The sequence below is a fragment of the Rana temporaria genome, chromosome 5 (genome assembly GCF_905171775.1).
Source record: "Rana temporaria chromosome 5, aRanTem1.1, whole genome shotgun sequence".
NCBI classification, from domain to species: Eukaryota; Metazoa; Chordata; class Amphibia; order Anura; family Ranidae; genus Rana; species Rana temporaria.
In genome coordinates this window covers 316880572-316900015 of record NC_053493.1, presented here as the reverse complement: position 1 = coordinate 316900015, position 19444 = coordinate 316880572, and the positions used below count along the sequence as shown (strand labels likewise).

Sequence of the window (19444 nt, the reverse complement as noted above, 5' to 3'; positions counted from 1 at the left end):
CAAAAGGAATCAAGGAAAGCCTTTTTCAAAATGACATTCTTATGTAGTAAGCTATTTACCTGAGGATCAAAATATGCTACTTCAAGAAGCAATTTGCATTCAGATTTTCATTTAAAGCTGCCAAATAGACTGTTTTGAAGCACAACAATCTGTTTACATTTTTATTTTGGTACCAAATTAGATCTGTCAAGTTCTTTTCAGTAACTTGACCTGTTGCACATTCATCCAGTATTGTTTATCTAATCAGCATTTCAATGTTTCATTCATAATCTTTTGCCAAGTAGTCACTCTTTATCATTTCTTTTTATAGACTATTATAATTTGTAGAGCAGTATTGTGTAATGAACATCATGGTCTAGAAAAGCTCTAATTTCCAGTTAAGTAGAATTTGCTTGCCTGCAATGTACAAAGAAGATGCTAGGCTTTTTAAACTACTTTGAAAAGGTAATGCGAACAACAGAAACCCAAAGTAGAAGAGTGAGCAAACTATCCCTGGTAACTTTTAATTTGTTAGTGGTTGTCCTAACATCATCATTTTGTCAACAGGAATGGCACGCACATTTAAGTAGACTTCATCTCTTTCACCCCAGAAGGTAAAAAAACATACCAACGAGAGTGTCCAATTATATATAATTGTGTTTTTATATATATGAAGACATCCCTGTGACACCTGTACCCAAGTGTAAGGCCCTGTACACACGATCAGTCCAAACTGATGAAGACGGACTGAAGTTCAGTTTCATCGGTCCAAACCGACCGTGTGTGGGCCCCATCGGTCTGCAAAATTTAGAACTTGCTTTAAAATTGAACCGACGGTTAGTACGCAAAAGCATCGGTTCCAAACCCGGACATGCTCAGAATCAAGTCAACGCATGCTTGGAAGCATTCAACTTCATTTTTCTCTGCAAGTCGTTGTGTTTTACGTCACCGCGTTGGACTCGATCGGTTTTTGAACTGATGGTGTGTAGGTACATCAGACCATCAGTCAGCTTCATCGGTTGACCGATGAAACTGAACTTCAGTCCGTTTTCATCAGTTTGGACTGATCGTGTGTACAGGGCCTAATTATATAGCCATAGGAGTATCACAGTATTGTCTTGATATAAATAAAAACATGATTATTTATGAATTGTCCCTCTTCCATAGGTCTTTTAATATTTTTTGTACAAGAAAATATAGGAAAGCTGTAAAGCATGAGTACATAGGTTGTGAGACATAAGACATAAGACATATGCCACTGAAAAGTGGCATAACAGCAGAAGCAGTCAGGCAGAAGTAATTCAAAAACAAATGGCAAAATTGTACACCCCAGAGGATCTCCACAGTCTCCATGGCTTGCAGTATAATGTAGCAAAAATTGAAATTGAAGCACTACACCACTGCTAAGAGGTCCAGATACAACATTATTCCAATAAAAATTAGGGGGACAATCCAAAAAGTATCCAAGGTTTTTCAGAGGTCCAAGAGCACCTCCTTCATCAGGGCTTGATTGACAATATTGTGAATAGACTAGAAGTGAACTGGACTTTTATTTTTGCAGTGTGATTGCAAGCACAGGCATTGTGAGCAGCTGGTTTGGCATCCAAAAACATGTTAAATACTTTTTTGGATTGTCCCTCTGACATTTATTTGACTAAAGTTGCATCTGGACCTCTTAGCGGTGATGTGGTGCTTCAATTAAAATTTTTGTTACTAACTTTTACAGACACTGATGAGCTGTGACAGAGGAAGCAGAGGACATAATTCCACAAGGTCCTCATCACATCTTGGGCATTTTGCTCTTCTTTCCCTGCTATTAAGACCTGTACACACGATCGGTTTGTCTGATGAAAATAGACCGATGGACCATGTTCATCGGAATAAACTGATCATGTGTGGGCCCCATCAGTTTGTTTTCCATCGGTAAAAAAAAATAGAACATGTTTTAAAATTTTCATATGGATAAAAAACAATAGAAAAAAACGATCGTCTGTGTGGAAGTCCATCAGTCAAAAATCCACACATGCTCAGAATCAAGTCTACGCATGCTCGGAAGCATTGAACTTAATTTTTCTCTGCACGTCGTAGTGTTTTACGCCACTGCGTTTGGAAGCGGTCGGATTTTTGACCGATGGTGTGTAGGCAAGACTAATGAAAGTCAGCTTCATCAATATCCAACGAAAAAATCCATCAGATTAGATTCCATCAGATATCCGATCGTGTGTACAGGGCTTAACTGTCCACGCTGGCTTAGAAATCGCTGCTTCTGCAGGAGTTTTGCTTTCCGCCTGTAGCTCAGACAGGAGAAAAAACATTTTGGTTTGTGTTTCTGATTGGAGCTTTCTGCCATAAAAAACACAAAACTCTCCTAAACTCGTCTAAACTTTGTACAAAAAATGCTCTATATAAGCGTTTTTTTCTGCCAAGGGAACTGGCATTTTTTAAGCTCCTCTGAAGTGGGGAACCGGTGTGAAAGATATCTTACACAAATGGCCACTAATTTGCTTTCATTGCACCATATTAAACTGGCTGTTTGTATTGACTTCACTGGCAGCTTCTCAGTGTGCTGTAATGTATAGCAGAGAATAGCATCTCTACTCATCATCATAGCCTATTAAACTGCTGCACAGTGGAGATAAGCTGTGATAGACACTATCGTGGTTTATCTCAGTTTAGTAAACATGCACTGATATTGGTAAGATTAAACCTTAACACACTTTGAAATTAAAGTACATAATGTAAAAACATAAACATAAGTACTAGTGATGGGCAAACTTTTTAAACACTTCTCTACTGACAATTAAGGATGAGCCGAACACCCCCTGGTTCGGTTTGGACAAGAACTTCCAAACAGGCAAACAGTGTATCTTTCTCTACTGTTGACATTATTTTGTCGACTGAAGTGCACAAACTAAACACAAATTGAGATTGTCTTTCTTTTTATGGTTGAATAGCCGAAAAACTAGATAATCAAGTAGAATCTTCATATTCAAGTCTTCAACAAAAATAATGCATAATTAGTTTAAAAACCTTTTCATTTTGTGGTTGAGATAGCGTTTTCAGTAATTTAGTAAAGATGAAAATGTATAATTCATTTTATACAGTAGTACTGTAATTTGCTTTTAAAGTCTTTGAAATATTCCCTCATTAAAACAGCTTCCAGCATGCATTTAAATGAGTTAAAACGAGTTGAAGCTAAAAGCTTAAGGGTAGCGGTAAGTGAAAGGCGATAAAATAGATAGAAATTCTATAATTAAAATTGCAGTGGCTAAGAAGTTAGTAGTCCATAGTGCTAGGGACCATGCAGATTTAGTAGCAATTTGTTAAACTTGTGTTTGTGAGTTCAGAAACATTCTAATATATTCAACAAGTTATACAAAAATAGCCAAGAGAATTATTTTTTTTCCCATATGTTTCCAACTGGACAGCATTGTATAATCAACTTAAAGTGACACAAAAATTCTGTTAAAAAAATAAAAAATGATATTCAAGCATGTATCCTTAGTGCAAAAAAAGCACATTCTGTTGCGCTCAGCCTCCTTCAAATTCTTTCTTTTGCTGCTGTGATTGGACTTTCTAGGAGAGGGCAGCTATGTTTGTTCTCCATGATCCCAAGTTATGTAGGAATGTAGCCTCCATGCTCACTCCCAAGTGGGACTAGGACTATGGAATTTGTAATGTGCACAGAGCAGTGCACATGACCGCAACTAACGTGTGCCGCTCATTCCAATCACATAGAAGTTGTGGGGTAAATGAGAGGATCGGGTGCTACAAAGAATGTTAAAAAAAGCGCAGTAAGAAACAATTTTATTTAAAAAATTAATTACAGTAGATGATATACAGTTACCAATAAGTAGAAGATGTGTATGGATTCTATTTTTTTTTTAACTTGTCTAGTGTATTTAGAACGAGATCTTTCATATTTATATCATATTTATAAACTGTATATATTGTTATATACAAAATAGGAAGATACTGCGCAGGTCTATGAGTGAATTAGTGATGACACTATAAACATATGTGAGAAAAATAATAAATATAAAAAAATAAAAAAAGCTGCTGCAACTTATATGCAAGATACACACACAAAATACAATATAAAAAGAAAAGCTGCGCTGCAAATTGAATTAACATAAATGTTCAATTATGTATTAAAGTGCACAAGTTCCCAGTGCAAAAACTGAAAGGTATATTAGTGCAAAAGTCCATATATGAAGTATCACAGAGGAATGCAGGAAGTGACAGGAAGTTCTCCGAATAAGTGAAGCTAAATATCCAGGCACAAATCTTGTGAATCAGATGACAAATCCACCACCACTTATGTATCAGCTGCTTACCAGAGCAAGAATAAATTCAAGCATGTACAACATGGGTCAATATGGATCCTGGATAGACTGCCACTCTCTCTCCTGTATCACCAATCCTCTATGTCAGACCAACAAATCTCCATGTTTGTTCTGTTGACTCCTGCTGTAGCGTGTGATGCTCCCTCATCATCATCTCCTGCACCAGCAGGTTCAAGTCAGAGAGACAAGGCTTCCTTCCATCCAGAATCAAGGTCTCCTCAGCACTGATAAATGATATTGTTATATACAGATGTTACAATCTACAGTCCTACAGTAAACATTTGTGCTGTCCCTGTTTTTTGACTGTGCTGCTCCTGGAACAATTAGACCTTCGACTATGCTTGTTGATTCCTCCTAAGGGCCAGATCCACATAGATCGGCACCGGCGCAGCGTATCTAAGATACGCTACACCGCCGTAACTTACTTTGTTTTGTTTCAATACCACAATGAATTCGCACTGTAAGTTACGGCGGCGTAGTGTATCTCTGTCGCGGAATTTAAATCGGCGATTAGGGGCGTGATTCATTTAAATGAAGCGCGTCCCCGAGCCAAATGAACTGCGCATGCTCTGTATCTAAGAGCATGTATATTCGTGGATCGTCGGAAATAGCTAATTTGCATACCCAACGCGCAAAACGACGTGAACGCCACCCAGAGGACGCCGAAGTATTGCATCTTAGATCCCAAAAGGCTTAAGAGGACGTATACCTGTCGGATCTACCCAGATGCCGTCGTATCTTGGTTTGAGGATTCAAACCAAAGATACGACGCAGGTAATTTGAAAGTACGCCGGCGTATCAGTAGATACGCCGGCGTACTCTGTCTGTGGATCTGGCCCTTAGTCTTTAGAATTAAACATTTATCTGCACACATTTTGCATGAAGTACAGTATTGTTTATTGCCAAGATGCTGATAACTAAGGTGTGGAACCTAAATTTGTACTGAACGAGCAGCTCATTCTTAGTGCCAACCATACAACAATGGAAAGCAAAGACTAATAAAAGCATTCCGTATAAGAAAGTGATTTATGTCCAAAGTATTTTCAAATAAACTTGGATATGTGTCAGGCAGAATCTTTCATTTGCTGTCCATTAGACACAGCTTCTACTTCATTTTGAACAGTGACTCTTATGCGCCTAGGTTCAGTGTACTCAGGCTGCAGTGCCATATACCATTTTTTCAATTGTTATGTCTAACAACTAAGTTATAAATATCTCTATATTTGATATGGCAAACAACACTTTTAGTTTGAGTTTTTATAGTTACTCAACCGATTATACTCTAATTACACAAACTTTGCTATGTGATTCTACACTTATTTCTAGTAATAGTCTATGATTAGGTCTCTTATTTCATGTGTCTTCAGAAAGTTGATAACTTGCCAATTGTCTATATAGTGCATTGCTTCTTTGGATGCTACAGTATGTTGCAGAGACCGTGTCTTATCTATTGCTTTGACTAAATATGTACAACATACAGTACATATTTGAGTTTTTTTGCCATCTTAAATATAGAGATATTTAGAACTTAGTAGTACCTTGAGACAAAACAATTGAAAATATCTATGCCAGCAATTAAATTGTTACTTTATGCCCATTTTAATACTAATAAAATTATTTGTGCCATTTTACCATCACAATCATTTTTCTAATAACCATATACCATATTTATCGGAGTACAACACACACTTTTCCCCCCTGAAAATGGAGCTCAAACAGTCCATGTGTGTTATATGCCACACATTGGAAGGGGGGGGGTCACACTTCTCCTGGCCCTGGGACAGCCCTGCTAGCATAGTATAAAGTTAAGAAAAAAATCACTTCCAGCCACTGCTCCTCCTGTGTCATTGTAAAAGGAAGCCTCTAGATACCTCATTAGCTCCATTCTTTCTGGTTGCTCTCTGCCTCCTCTGAGTTTAGCTGTAGATTGGAGGAGGAGAGCGGTCACGTGACTATCCTTGAAACAACAGAGGAGAGCAGTCATGTGACCAGGACAATGAAAGAATGGTGCTAATAAGGTTTTTAGGGGCTTTGATTTACAATGAAAGTGACACAGGAGGAGCAGTGTATGAGAAAAGGCTAGCAGTAATTTCTATCTTAACTTTGGAGTATGCTGGCAGTGCTGTTCCAGGAGACTGGGGGTCTCCTAGAAGTGCAGGGGGGCTGTGTACTGTGCAGAGGGGGGCTGTATACTGTGCAGATGGGGCTGTGTACTGTGTGGAGGAGGGGGGCTGTATTCTATGCAGGGGGCTGTGTACTGTGCAGAAGAGGGGGTAGTGTACTGTGCCGAGGGGGGGGGGGGCAATGTACTGTGCAGAGGGAGCTGTGTATTGTGAAGAGGGGGGCTGTGTATTGTGCAGAGGGGGGCTGTGTACTGTGCAGAGGGGGGCTGTGTATTGTGAAGAGGGGGGTGTACTGTGCAGAGGGGGGCTGTGTATTGTGAAGAGGGGGGGTGTACTGTGCATAGTAGGGGGCTGTGTACTATGCAGGGGGAGAGGGCTGTGTACTATGCAGAGGAAGGGGCTGTGTACTATGCAGAGGGGGGCTGAGTTTTGTGCAGCGGGAGGGGACTGAGTAGTCTGTGTAATGTGCAGGGGGTGGAATTTTTTTTCCTGAAACTTCCCTATTAAAATTAGGGTGCATGTTATATGTGTTTCTTATGCGCCGATAAATATGGGTAGTTAAACAATCTGTATTTTTGCATCACAGAATACAGTGCATTCTGTAAAATGTTGCACTCCACAGCAGTGATCTAGATTTGAGATAAATATTACAAGTAAGTTTTTTTTCCTCACCAAAATTCACAAAATCCTCTCTGCCTGGAGTTCTGTTTTAGTCCTTAGTTCCCCTCCCTGTTAGAAGCTAACTTTTTCTATATAAATGCCACAGATCATTTTTATCTGTATATCTCAAATAAAAAAACTGTCACAAGAGTGAATGATACATTTTGAGTAAAGACATGAAAATCTATCACAGTTGGTTTTCTGGATTTACATAGGCAGAGTCGCAAACAAAGACAAAACTATGGGAAGTCGCTTAATAAATGGGAGATGGCTGGACTCTGAATAGGAATCTGGTTTCTAAAGAAAAATATATTAAAAAGGTTGCACAGACCTGTCAAGCAAAACAAGAACAGTGTGTGATTCTGTCTAAAGATTATAGGCTAATGTATTACCAGCTATCAGCTTCAGTGATAAATCCCCTTCTTCCTGTGATGCTTCTTTTAATCAAAATAAGAATTTTCAACTGCTGTGTAAATGAGTGTTTAGGTAATTAAGTTTCCTGCTGTGCAGGTATGACATATGCTGTTATTAAATTCCTAATGCTTTAATAGTTTCACCTTAACAAATAACCATGTCCAGTATATGCCTACTCACTAAAATTATTATTTTCTGTATTTCGGGAACAATTTATTTGAACTTTAAAGCCATTTTGCCTTGGTAATATCAGGCTGCTGTATTTCTTATGTCTCAAAGGTTGAGACTTAATAATCTGTAGGACAGTGGCCTTTGGTTTCCTTTAGCCACATAAAAGTTTGCGCCCAAAAATGTGTTACTCATGAGCACATCTACCACACATGTGGTAGAGTACCTCTTCATCCTCATCTTCTCCAGCTATCCCCTGAGCTTTTAGTCATAGTTGAGGGAGTATAATACCATCTAAGTAGAATCTTTTCTGTCAGTTCTCAGTGAGCAGTATAATACTTTACAGGGCCATTTTCAAGCTGTAAACCATTGGTGTTCTGAGTGGGACATACCAATGTTTATCTCCAGTTGCAGCATAGAGTGAGATTTAGTAAAAAATTGTCTAATGCCCTGTACACACGATCGGTTCGTCTGATGAAAGCGAACCAATAGATTTTTTCAACAGATATCCGATGAAGCTGACTTTCATCAGTCTTGCCTACACACCATCGGTTAAAAATCCGATAGTGTCCAATGCGGTGACGTAAAACACAACGACGTGCTGAGAAAAATGAAGTTCAATGCTTCCGAGCATGCGTCGGCTTGATTCTGAGCATGCGTGGATTTTTGACCAATGGATTTCCCCACAGACGATCATTTTTTTCTATCGGTTTTTTAACCATAAGAAACATTTAAAACAGGTTCTATTTTTATTCATCGATGGGAAAAAAAACTGATGGAGCCCACACACGATCGGTTCATCTGATGAAAACAGTCCGTTTTCATCAGACAAACCGATCGTGTGTACAGGGCATAAGAGGTTATTGAGTTATTGAAAACAGAAATATGCCTTCATTTTTATAGTTGGAATAGTTAAAAAAAGCTAATACTTATGGCACAATACTATTGTCAGAGAGTGAATACTAGAAACAAATGTTGGAGTGGAAGATTATTTTTATGATGTAAAGTTTCAAAAGAGATGAGAACATCATCTAATTTATTTATTAAAATGCTTATTGGGAGCGCAGTCATTACCCGAAGGCCTCGATGCACTCAAAAGAGGTCTCCAATTTTTCCTGCTGCTTTCCAAACTTTTGTGTTAAAGCGAGGATATACAATAGTGAGTCATCAATTGGTTTCAGGGATGTACAGTATCTCACAAAAGAGAGTACACCCCTCACATTTTTGAAAATATTTAACCACTTCTCTACTTTGGGTGTTTTTCAGATTTGGTGTTTACAAGACTAAAACATTTTTTTTTGCTAGAAAATTACTTAAAACCCACAAAAATTATATATTTATTTTTTTCTAATACCCTAGAGAATAAAATGGCGATCATTGCAATACTTTTTGTCACACCATATTTGCGCAGCGGTCCTACAAGCGCACTTTTTTTGAAAAAAAATCACTTATTTGAATTAAAAAATAAGACAGCAATAAATTTGGCCCAATTTTTTTATATATTGTGAAAGATAATGTTACGCCGAGTAAAATGGTACCCAACATGTCACGCTTACAAATTGCGCCCGCTCGTGGCATGGCGTCAAACTTTTACCCTTAAAAATCTCGATAGGCGACGTTTAAAAAATTCTATAGGTTGCATTTTTTGAGTTACAGAGTAGGCCTAGGGCTATAATTATTGCTCTCGCTCTAACGATCGCGGCGATACCTCACTTGTGTCGTTTGAACACCGTTTTCATATGCGGGCGCTACTCACGTATGCGTTCACTTCTGCGCACGAGCTCGTCGGGACGGGGCGCTTTAAACATTTTTTTTTTTTTTTTTCTTATTTATTTTTATTTATTTTATTATTTTTTACACTGGAAAAAAAAAATTATCACTTTTATTCCTATTACAAGGAATGTAAACATCCCTTGTATTAGAAAAAAGCATGACAGGTCCTCTTAAATATGAGATCTGGGGTCAAAAAGACCTCAGATCTTATATTTAGACTAAAATCCCCCAAAAAAAAAAAAAATTGCAAAATGTCATTTTTTCAAATGACAAAAAAAAAAAATGTTTCTTTAAGAGGCTGGGCGGGACTGACGTTTTGACGTCACTTCCGCCCAGCCGAGCTATGGGGACGGGCGAAGGAGATTTTTCCTTCAGTCTCGTCCCCGCTCAGATGCCGAATGGTCCCGATCGCCTCCGCCGCTACCGACGGCTCCGGTAAGCGGCGGAGGGCGCCGCGGAGACCGCCGTTATCGTTACCAGAACCGCTGACAGTAAAGATAGATACCTCGGTTGTGGCAGCAGCTGCTGCCGTTACCGAGATATGTATCTTTAAAGTTAGGCCGTATATAGTCGTACAGCGGTCTGGAAGTGGTTAATTTTATCTTTTCATGTGACAACACTGAAGAAATTACACTTTGCTACAATGTAAAGTAGCACTTGTATAACAGTGTACATTTGCTGTCCCCTCAAAATAACTCAACACACAGCCATTAATGTCTAACCCGCAGGCAACAAAAGTGAGTACACCCCTAAGTCAAAATGTCCAAATTGGGCCCAATTAGCCATTTTCCCTCCCCGTGTCATGTGACTCGTTAGCGTTGCAAGGTCTCAGGTGTCAATGGGGAGCTGATGTGTTAAATTTGGTGTTATCACTCTCACTCTCTCATACTGGTCACTGGAAGTTCAACATGGCACCTCCTGGCATAGAACTCTCTAAAGGATCTGAAAAAAAGAATAGTTGTTCCACATAAAGATGACCTAGGCTATAAGAAGTTTGCCAAGACCCTGAAACTGAGCTGCAGCATGGTGGCCAAGACCATACAGCGGTTAAACAGGACAGGTTCCACTTAGAACAGGCCTCGCCATGGTCGACCAAAGAAGTTGAGTGCATGTGCTCAGCGTCATATCCAGAGGTTGTCTTTGAGAAATAGACATATTAGTGCTGCCAGCATTGCTGCAGAGGTTAAGGGGGTGGAGGGTCAGCCTGTCAGTGCTCAGACCATACGCATCAAATTGGTCTGCATGGCTGTCATCTCAGAAGGAAGCATCTTCTAAAGATGATGCACAAGAAAGCCCACAAACAGTTTGCCAAAGACAAGCAGATCAAGGACATGGATTACTGGAACCATGTCCTTTGGTCTGATGAGACCAAAATAAACTTGTTTGGTTCAGATGGTGTCAAGCCTCTGTGGCGGCAACCAGGTGAGCAGTACAAAGACAAGTGTGTCTTGCCTACAGTCAAGCATGGAGGTGGGAGTGTCATGGTCTGGGGCTGCATGAGTGCTGTGAATCTTTGGCGAACTCCATGTCCAAGAGGGTTAAAGCGGTGCTGGAAAATAATGCACTCTACCCAAGTTTAGTTGTGCAGACTGCATTCTTCACCTTATGTAAATACCTTATAAGACCATCATATCTTTCCATCTCTAGCCACTCAGCCCCGGACTTTTTGTCAGCTTAACCACTTAAGACCCGGACCATTATGCAGGTTAAGGACCTTGCCTCTTTTTGCGATTCGGCACTGCGTCGCTTTAACTGACAATTGCGCGGTCGTGCAAGGTGGCTCCCAAACAAAATTGGCGTCCTTTTTTTCCTACAAATAGAGCTTTCTTTTAGTGGTATTTGATCACCTCTGCGTTTTTTGTTTGTTTGCTATAAACAAATATAGAGCGTCAATTTTGAAAAAAATGCAATATTTTTTACTTTTTGTTATAATAACTATCCCCCAAAAATATCTAAAAAAAAGTTTTTTCCCTCAGTTTAGGCCGATACGTATTCTTCTACCTATTTTTAGTAAAGAAAATCACAATGAGCGTTTATCGATTGGTTTGCGCAAAATTTATAGCGTTTACAAAATAGGGGATAGTTTTATTGCATTTTTATTAATATTTTTTTTTTACTACTAATGGCGATTTTTTCATGACTGTGACATTATGGCGGACACATGGGACAATTTTGACACATTTTTTGGACCATTGTCATTTTCACAGCAAAAAGTGCTATAAAAATTCACTGTTTACTGTGAAAATGACAATTGCAGTTTAGGAGTTAACCACTAGGGGGCACTGTAGGGGTTAAGTGTGACCTCATATGTGTTTATAACTGTTGGGGGGTGGGTTTGGTAAAAAAGAGACCTATTTAATGTGCATACATCGCGTGGTGACACCGCGAATGCACTAGTATATAATGTGCCAACGCCCCGAAATAACGAGAATTGAGGAAAGGACTAATAAATTGGGCTTTAAGGGCACACAGTACCAATAGATGTAGAAAACTAAAAGTTTATTTAGTATGAAATATCATAAAAGTGGAATGACATAAAATCAAAGAAATTAACGAAATTAGGTCAGCAACTAATACCACAACTGTGATTACAACACTATACAATCATATCATATATAGGCTTCATTTAGAAAGCACAGTTACAGGTACAATGTTGAGTTGCATATCCAGTGTAGTATTCCAAAGATTTGGTGAAGAGCTTGCTCTACATGTTACGCGCTTAGCGCTTCCTCAGGAGCATAAGATATTGCATCTACTGAAACATATATACAAGAAAACAATGAGTTCACAAGTATACATATATGAAAAAAGAGTACAGTAAAAAATATATATATACATAGGTAAATAAAAACAGTTTTTAGAACTAAGAAAGTTATTTATGTCTATCAGTGTGGGTGCGGTACAGCAGAGGGAGTGGTGGTATGTCACCCAAAGCCCATCAAGAGAGAATATAGATAAGAAAGAGGGACGAAGAAAGAAAGGAAAAGAGGGGAGAGCGTCATATAGAGTTAACATACAGATAGAAAAGAGAAAGGGAAAAAAAGGGAATATAAATATATTGAATATGTAACAACAAAGGAACATAACTTACAAAAATAGGTCGCATTGGGGGTAGACAAGCGACAATAGCGTGTTAGCCCCACAATGGCTGGGCGAACAGACTATATCAAGCCAGCCAGACGTGGGGAAATATTCTGTAAATAGTATAGAATTGGACTTTAAACATAGATCAGTGTATTGTTTTTCGGGAACACAGTAAAGGGAGGGGAGGGGGGCCGGAAAAAAGGGGAAAAGAGAAGGATTGATAAAGAGGAGCCACCGCCGGCATGGATAAACGCTTACTCACCAACAACACTGATTTGTAAGCATACAGGTGTTCAGACAGTCAGGTGCTAGTGGGCACTAACAATTCGGATCCAGGGATCTATAAAATGTGGTAATTCAAAATTTCCAGTGCTGGGCTAGACAGGATAAATATTAGCATATGATAGGGCAATCCAAAAGGTCCTGGGTGTATAAACCCAAGAGTATTATATAGGATTCCCAGAGCTAGTTCCTACAAAGAAAAGATAACACCAGGGTAAGTCCAAGCAGAGAGGAAGATACCATGGGTAAAAAATAAATAGTACTGTCACAGCCCTAATATTCAAGTCTGTGACAATTTGGTATACCTGCAGCCTGATCAGCAAAGTGACTACCGCATGTGTCCCCAGGGAAACGATGACGCCGATACGTTTGTAAGGTGTGCTATGTCAGTTTTATATCTCCTTACCTGATTGTTGATAAACTGGGTCAGCTGGATCGGCGTGGCCCGTCGCCCCCGTGATGACGTCATCTTCGATCGCTCATCACATGACCAACTCATAGCCTAAAGTGTCTTTAGAGTTGGTTGATGATGGGGGCGGGTGCGACAAGCATCGCGCCCAATCGGAGGCCTGAAGGGTCGAGTGGGAGGGCAAAGTACTGCCTCGAGATGTGAGGATGGATGTACGTCCCCACGTGGGTTACGATGGGGACGCCCAACAGCGTCACATAGTACACTTTGACGGACCAGCAGGGGATCCGCCCAGTAGGGCGGACACACCGCCAGAGCCCACCAATGGACAATCCTGCAGGGGAAGAGGAGGGGAGGGGAACTCTATAGCCGACAGGAAACATACACATAGAATACAGGCTTCCCTCGTCGGCTTGGTGGATCTTTATCTGGGTTAATGTTGTGAACAGGAAAGAGAGAAAGAGGTTGTAAAGATAACAGCTCAGGTGGGGAATTTAGGAGACAAAGGTTCAAGGAACCATAACGCAGCCCAATGCTGCACCGCACTGGCCTGGCAGACATTATTACTATGAATACACATAGCGCATAATCCCTGATGTCAGGGACACTGCGCTGAATAAAGAATTAAAACATTCATCTCAATCATAAACAAAGAAGAATTAAAAAGTTTCTCATATTTCAAAGATAATGACTAAAAGGTATACATTTTTGACTTATTTGACACCGGTCAGATATTCATACACTAACATATCAAACAATAGTATACAGATATACATGCTTTTTTAGACCACTCACTATTCATTAATTTGTTTTTTAGGGGGTCATTGGTGTGAACAGATTTGTTAGTCGGAGACTCACAGTATAGTTGTTTTTTGAGGGGCTGTACAGAGATGAATAGGTAGGGAACAGGGAGGATTTATTGGAACGGATAGTTCATCTATAGTATATTATATTATTTGGGTCTAAGTACATACCGTATATAAATAAGGTGGTATTAAGGTGGAAAAATAAAAATAAAATTTGTGAATAAATAATATAAGTGTCGAAATTGTGTCATAAAGGGTCAATATGCCTCATATGAGATCAATTGTGTGAGCATAACGCATGGAATGCTTAATATGACTAGAAAAAGAGGGGGGGGAAAGAAGGGGGAGGGGGATGGTCACAACAAAAATAATGAATGAAAAAAACGTGATAAAGTAGTAATTTTAAAGTGAGTATATTATTAAGCAGAATTAGGGGATATTACCCATGTCATCTAGAACATTGGGTATCCATAGATTTATTTCATTATGTTTTATATTAGAACTGGGTGATTTCATAGGTGCAAACCAAAAAGTTCATCAGTGGTCAAAGTGCCCAAATAAAACTACAGGAAGGGTTTGTACGATTGTGTTTCATTTAATCCAGGGGATTGGGTAGCATTGAGCCTCTCGATCCAAATAGTCTCCCTTTGAAGAACAAATCTGTCCCACTCACCTCCTCTTGGGTTCTGGGGAATGACAGCCAGGGCAATGAAATTTATACAGGATGTATCAAAATGATGATACAAATCCAAATGTCTGCTAATGGGGGTTAGCATTTTGCCGTTCCCTGAACAGTATACATGATCATTGATTCTTTGGCGGAATTGCCTGACTGTCTTCCCTACATAAAAGGCCCCACATTTACATGTCATCAGATATACTAGGCCCTGTGTGCGGCAGTTGGCAGAGAATTTTGGTGTCAGAGTTTCACCGTTGGGGAGCTTGGCAGTTTTACACGGAACTATCCATTTGCAAAAAGAGCAAGCACCACTTTATGACACAATTTCGACACTTATATTATTTATTCACAAATTTTCTTTTTCTTTTTCCACCTTAATACCACCTTATTTATATACGGTATGTACTTAGACCCAAATAATATAATATACTATAGATGAACTATCCGTTCCAATAAATCCTCCCTGTTCCCTACCTATTCATCTCTGTACAGCCCCTCAAAAAACAACTATACTGTGAGTCTCCGACTAACAAATCTGTTCACACCAATGACCCCCTAAAAAACAAATTAATGAATAGTGAGTGGTCTAAAAAAGCATGTATATCTGTATACTATTGTTTGATATGTTAGTGTATGAATATCTGACCGGTGTCAAATAAGTCAAAAATGTATACCTTTTAGTCATTATCTTTGAAATATGAGAAACTTTTTAATTCTTCTTTGTTTATGATTGAGATGAATGTTTTAATTCTTTATTCAGCGCAGTGTCCCTGACATCAGGGATTATGCGCTATGTGTATTCATAGTAATAATGTCTGCCAGGCCAGTGCGGTGCAGCATTGGGCTGCGTTATGGTTCCTTGAACCTTTGTCTCCTAAATTCCCCACCTGAGCTGTTATCTTTACAACCTCTTTCTCTCTTTCCTGTTCACAACATTAACCCAGATAAAGATCCACCAAGCCGACGAGGGAAGCCTGTATTCTATGTGTATGTTTCCTGTCGGCTATAGAGTTCCCCTCCCCTCCTCTTCCCCTGCAGGATTGTCCATTGGTGGGCTCTGGCGGTGTGTCCGCCCTACTGGGCGGATCCCCTGCTGGTCCGTCAAAGTGTACTATGTGACGCTGTTGGGCGTCCCCATCGTAACCCACGTGGGGACGTACATCCATCCGCACATCTCGAGGCAGTACTTTGCCCTCCCACTCGACCCTTCAGGCCTCCGATTGGGCGCGATGCTTGTCGCACCCGCCCCCATCATCAACCAACTCTAAAGACACTTTAGGCTATGAGTTGGTCATGTGATGAGCGATCGAAGATGACGTCATCACGGGGGCGACGGGCCACGCCGATCCAGCTGACCCAGTTTATCAACAATCAGGTAAGGAGATATAAAACTGACATAGCACACCTTACAAACGTATCGGCGTCATCGTTTCCCTGGGGACACATGCGGTAGTCACTTTGCTGATCAGGCTGCAGGTATACCAAATTGTCACAGACTTGAATATTAGGGCTGTGACAGTACTATTTATTTTTTACCCATGGTATCTTCCTCTCTGCTTGGACTTACCCTGGTGTTATCTTTTCTTTGTAGGAACTAGCTCTGGGAATCCTATATAATACTCTTGGGTTTATACACCCAGGACCTTTTGGATTGCCCTATCATATGCTAATATTTATCCTGTCTAGCCCAGCACTGGAAATTTTGAATTACCACATTTTATAGATCCCTGGATCCGAATTGTTAGTGCCCACTAGCACCTGACTGTCTGAACACCTGTATGCTTACAAATCAGTGTTGTTGGTGAGTAAGCGTTTATCCATGCCGGCGGTGGCTCCTCTTTATCAATCCTTCTCTTTTCCCCTTTTTTCCGGCCCCCCTCCCCTCCCTTTACTGTGTTCCCGAAAAACAATACACTGATCTATGTTTAAAGTCCAATTCTATATTATTTACAGAATATTTCCCCACGTCTGGCTGGCTTGATATAGTCTGTCCGCCCAGCCATTGTGGGGCTAACACGCTATTGTCGCTTGTCTACCCCCAATGCGACCTATTTTTGTAAGTTATGTTCCTTTGTTGTTACATATTCAATATATTTATATTCCCTTTTTTTCCCTTTCTCTTTTCTATCTGTATGTTAACTCTATATGACGCTCTCCCCTCTTTTCCTTTCTTTCTTCGTCCCTCTTTCTTATCTATATTCTCTCTTGATGGGCTTTGGGTGACATACCACCACTCCCTCTGCTGTACCGCACCCGCACTGATAGACATAAATAACTTTCTTAGTTCTAAAAACTGTTTTTATTTACCTATGTATATATATATTTTTTACTGTACTCTTTTTTCATATATGTATACTTGTGAACTCATTGTTTTCTTGTATATATGTTTCAGTAGATGCAATATCTTATGCTCCTGAGGAAGCGCTAAGCGCGTAACATGTAGAGCAAGCTCTTCACCAAATCTTTGGAATACTACACTGGATATGCAACTCAACATTGTACCTGTAACTGTGCTTTCTAAATGAAGCCTATATATGATATGATTGTATAGTGTTGTAATCACAGTTGTGGTATTAGTTGCTGACCTAATTTCGTTAATTTCTTTGATTTTATGTCATTCCACTTTTATGATATTTCATACTAAATAAACTTTTAGTTTTCTACATCTATTGGTACTGTGTGCCCTTAAAGCCCAATTTATTAGTCCTTTCCTCAATTCTTGTTGGGGGGTGGGGCTGGACATGTGACGTCAGTGATCGTCTTTCTCTATATCAGGGAACAGACGATCACCGGCACTGCCACAATGAAGAACAGGGAAGGTATGTTTACACACACCTCTCCCCGTTCTTCAGCTCCAGTGACCGATCGCGGGACACCAGCGTTGATCGGGTGCGCGGGTCCCGTGGGCGCGGTCACGGAGCTTCGGACAGGGTCAAGGGCGCGCACTCGCGACCCCACGGCTGGGCTTAAGGAGACACGTACATGTACATGATTGTGCCAAGCCCTTGCCATTCTGCCGACGTATATCGGCGTGAATGGGTCCTTAAGTGGTTAAAGACCGGAGGTCTTTTTGCGATTCGGCACTGCGTCGCTTTAACTGACAATTGCGCGGTCGCGCGAAGTGGCTTCCAAACAAAATTGACATCCTTTTTTTCCCACAAATAGAGCTTTATTTTGGTGGTATTTGATCACCTCTGCGGTTTTTATTTTTTGTGCTATAAACAAAATAGAGTGACAATTTTGAAAAATAGCTATATTTTTTACTTTTTGCTATAATAAATATCCCCAAAAAATATAAAAAAAAGTTTTTTCCTCAGTGTAGGCCGATACGTAATCTTCTACATATCTTTGGTAAAAAAATGGCATTAAGCCTTTATTGATCGGTTTGCGCAAAAGTTATAGCGTTTACAAAATAGGTGATAGTTTTATGGCATTTTTGCAAATTTTTTTTTTACTAGTACTGGTGGCAATCATTTTTATCGTGACTGCGACATTATGGCGGACACACGCGCGCACGTCCAAAATGCCGCAATCTTAAAGGGGACGTACAGGTACGTCTTTCTGCCTGTCTGAGCCATGCTGTTGACGTATATCGTTGTGCGCTGGTCGGCAAGCAGCTAGACTGTAGGTACTCTAGTGAGGCTATTTTGTGATTTGAGGAAGCTTCATCTATGAAAAAGGTGAAATTCAGCGCCAAAATAAATTATTATATATAAATGTATAAGGAATACAAGTAAAGTACAAAGAAAATTTAAAAAGCTGCACCTCATGAACAATACTGATTGTAATGAATGGAAATTTAAATAGAGGGCGCTAGACCACTCAGTGATAAATTAATTCCTATTTCCTCTGGTAAGCGCATCCTTTTCTCATCAGCACAGATATTGGGTGGTTAAGAAGATTGGAATGTGGTGGTGGTATTTTCCTTTTCTCATTAAAAAGCAAGATTGAACCAACCAAGAAGAATTCCTTTCACTTTTTTGTGACACTTTGTTGTGACACACTATTTGACACAAGATTGGGACTTAATGTCATGTGCTCATGACATAGAGACATTTATGATGTTTTGCAATTTATTTTAGATTTTGTATTTATATATGATGCAATTTTCTTTCACAGGATCACTTTATTTATTTTTCATTAATTTATCACTGAGTGGTCTAGCGCCCTCTATTAAAATTTCCAAGCTTCATCTATGACCTTATGAATTTATTTTTGTCCAACACCAAATTCTTTGTTATCTCTGCTCTTAATGTGTAAAACTTTAATAAAAGAAAAAGGTGTTTTTTTGCATCTTTAGTGGTGACATTTATACTTGGAATATTATCGTCAACCCTCTTTGTAAAGTGAAGAAGTTTGAGACAAAAAAAGGTTTATCTCAGGTAATACATTGGGTGCTTTAAATATGTTTCCCCATACATAAAGCATCACTATCAGCATTATGAAGTGGAGAGGTGGGAAAATACATATTTGTGAGGTTGGCTAGTATTGGATAATGACATTTCTTCTAGAGCTACTAAACAACAAGCTAAATAAAGCTCCACCTGCTGGCTGGACAGAAGAACACAAAAAATGTATATACAACATTTGATAATTAACTGACCTAAAATATTTTTTATTGTATTTTTTAGACCTGACTGCTTTAAATAAAGATAAAAATATGAACACAATCAGTATAAATTTATTTTAAAAAGAAATTATGTTTTTTAAATACAACTAAG

The 19444-nt window shown here is 39.5% G+C and overlaps 1 long non-coding RNA gene across 1 annotated transcript; it reads left to right on the top strand.

Annotated features, from left to right (window-relative positions):
* Positions 1-16611: 16611 nt before the first annotated feature.
* LOC120939659 lies at positions 16612-17386 on the top strand. The gene is made up of 2 exons (XR_005749342.1): positions 16612-16779; positions 17116-17386. It is a non-coding gene; the product is annotated as an uncharacterized LOC120939659 (long non-coding RNA).
* Positions 17387-19444: the final 2058 nt, after the last annotated feature.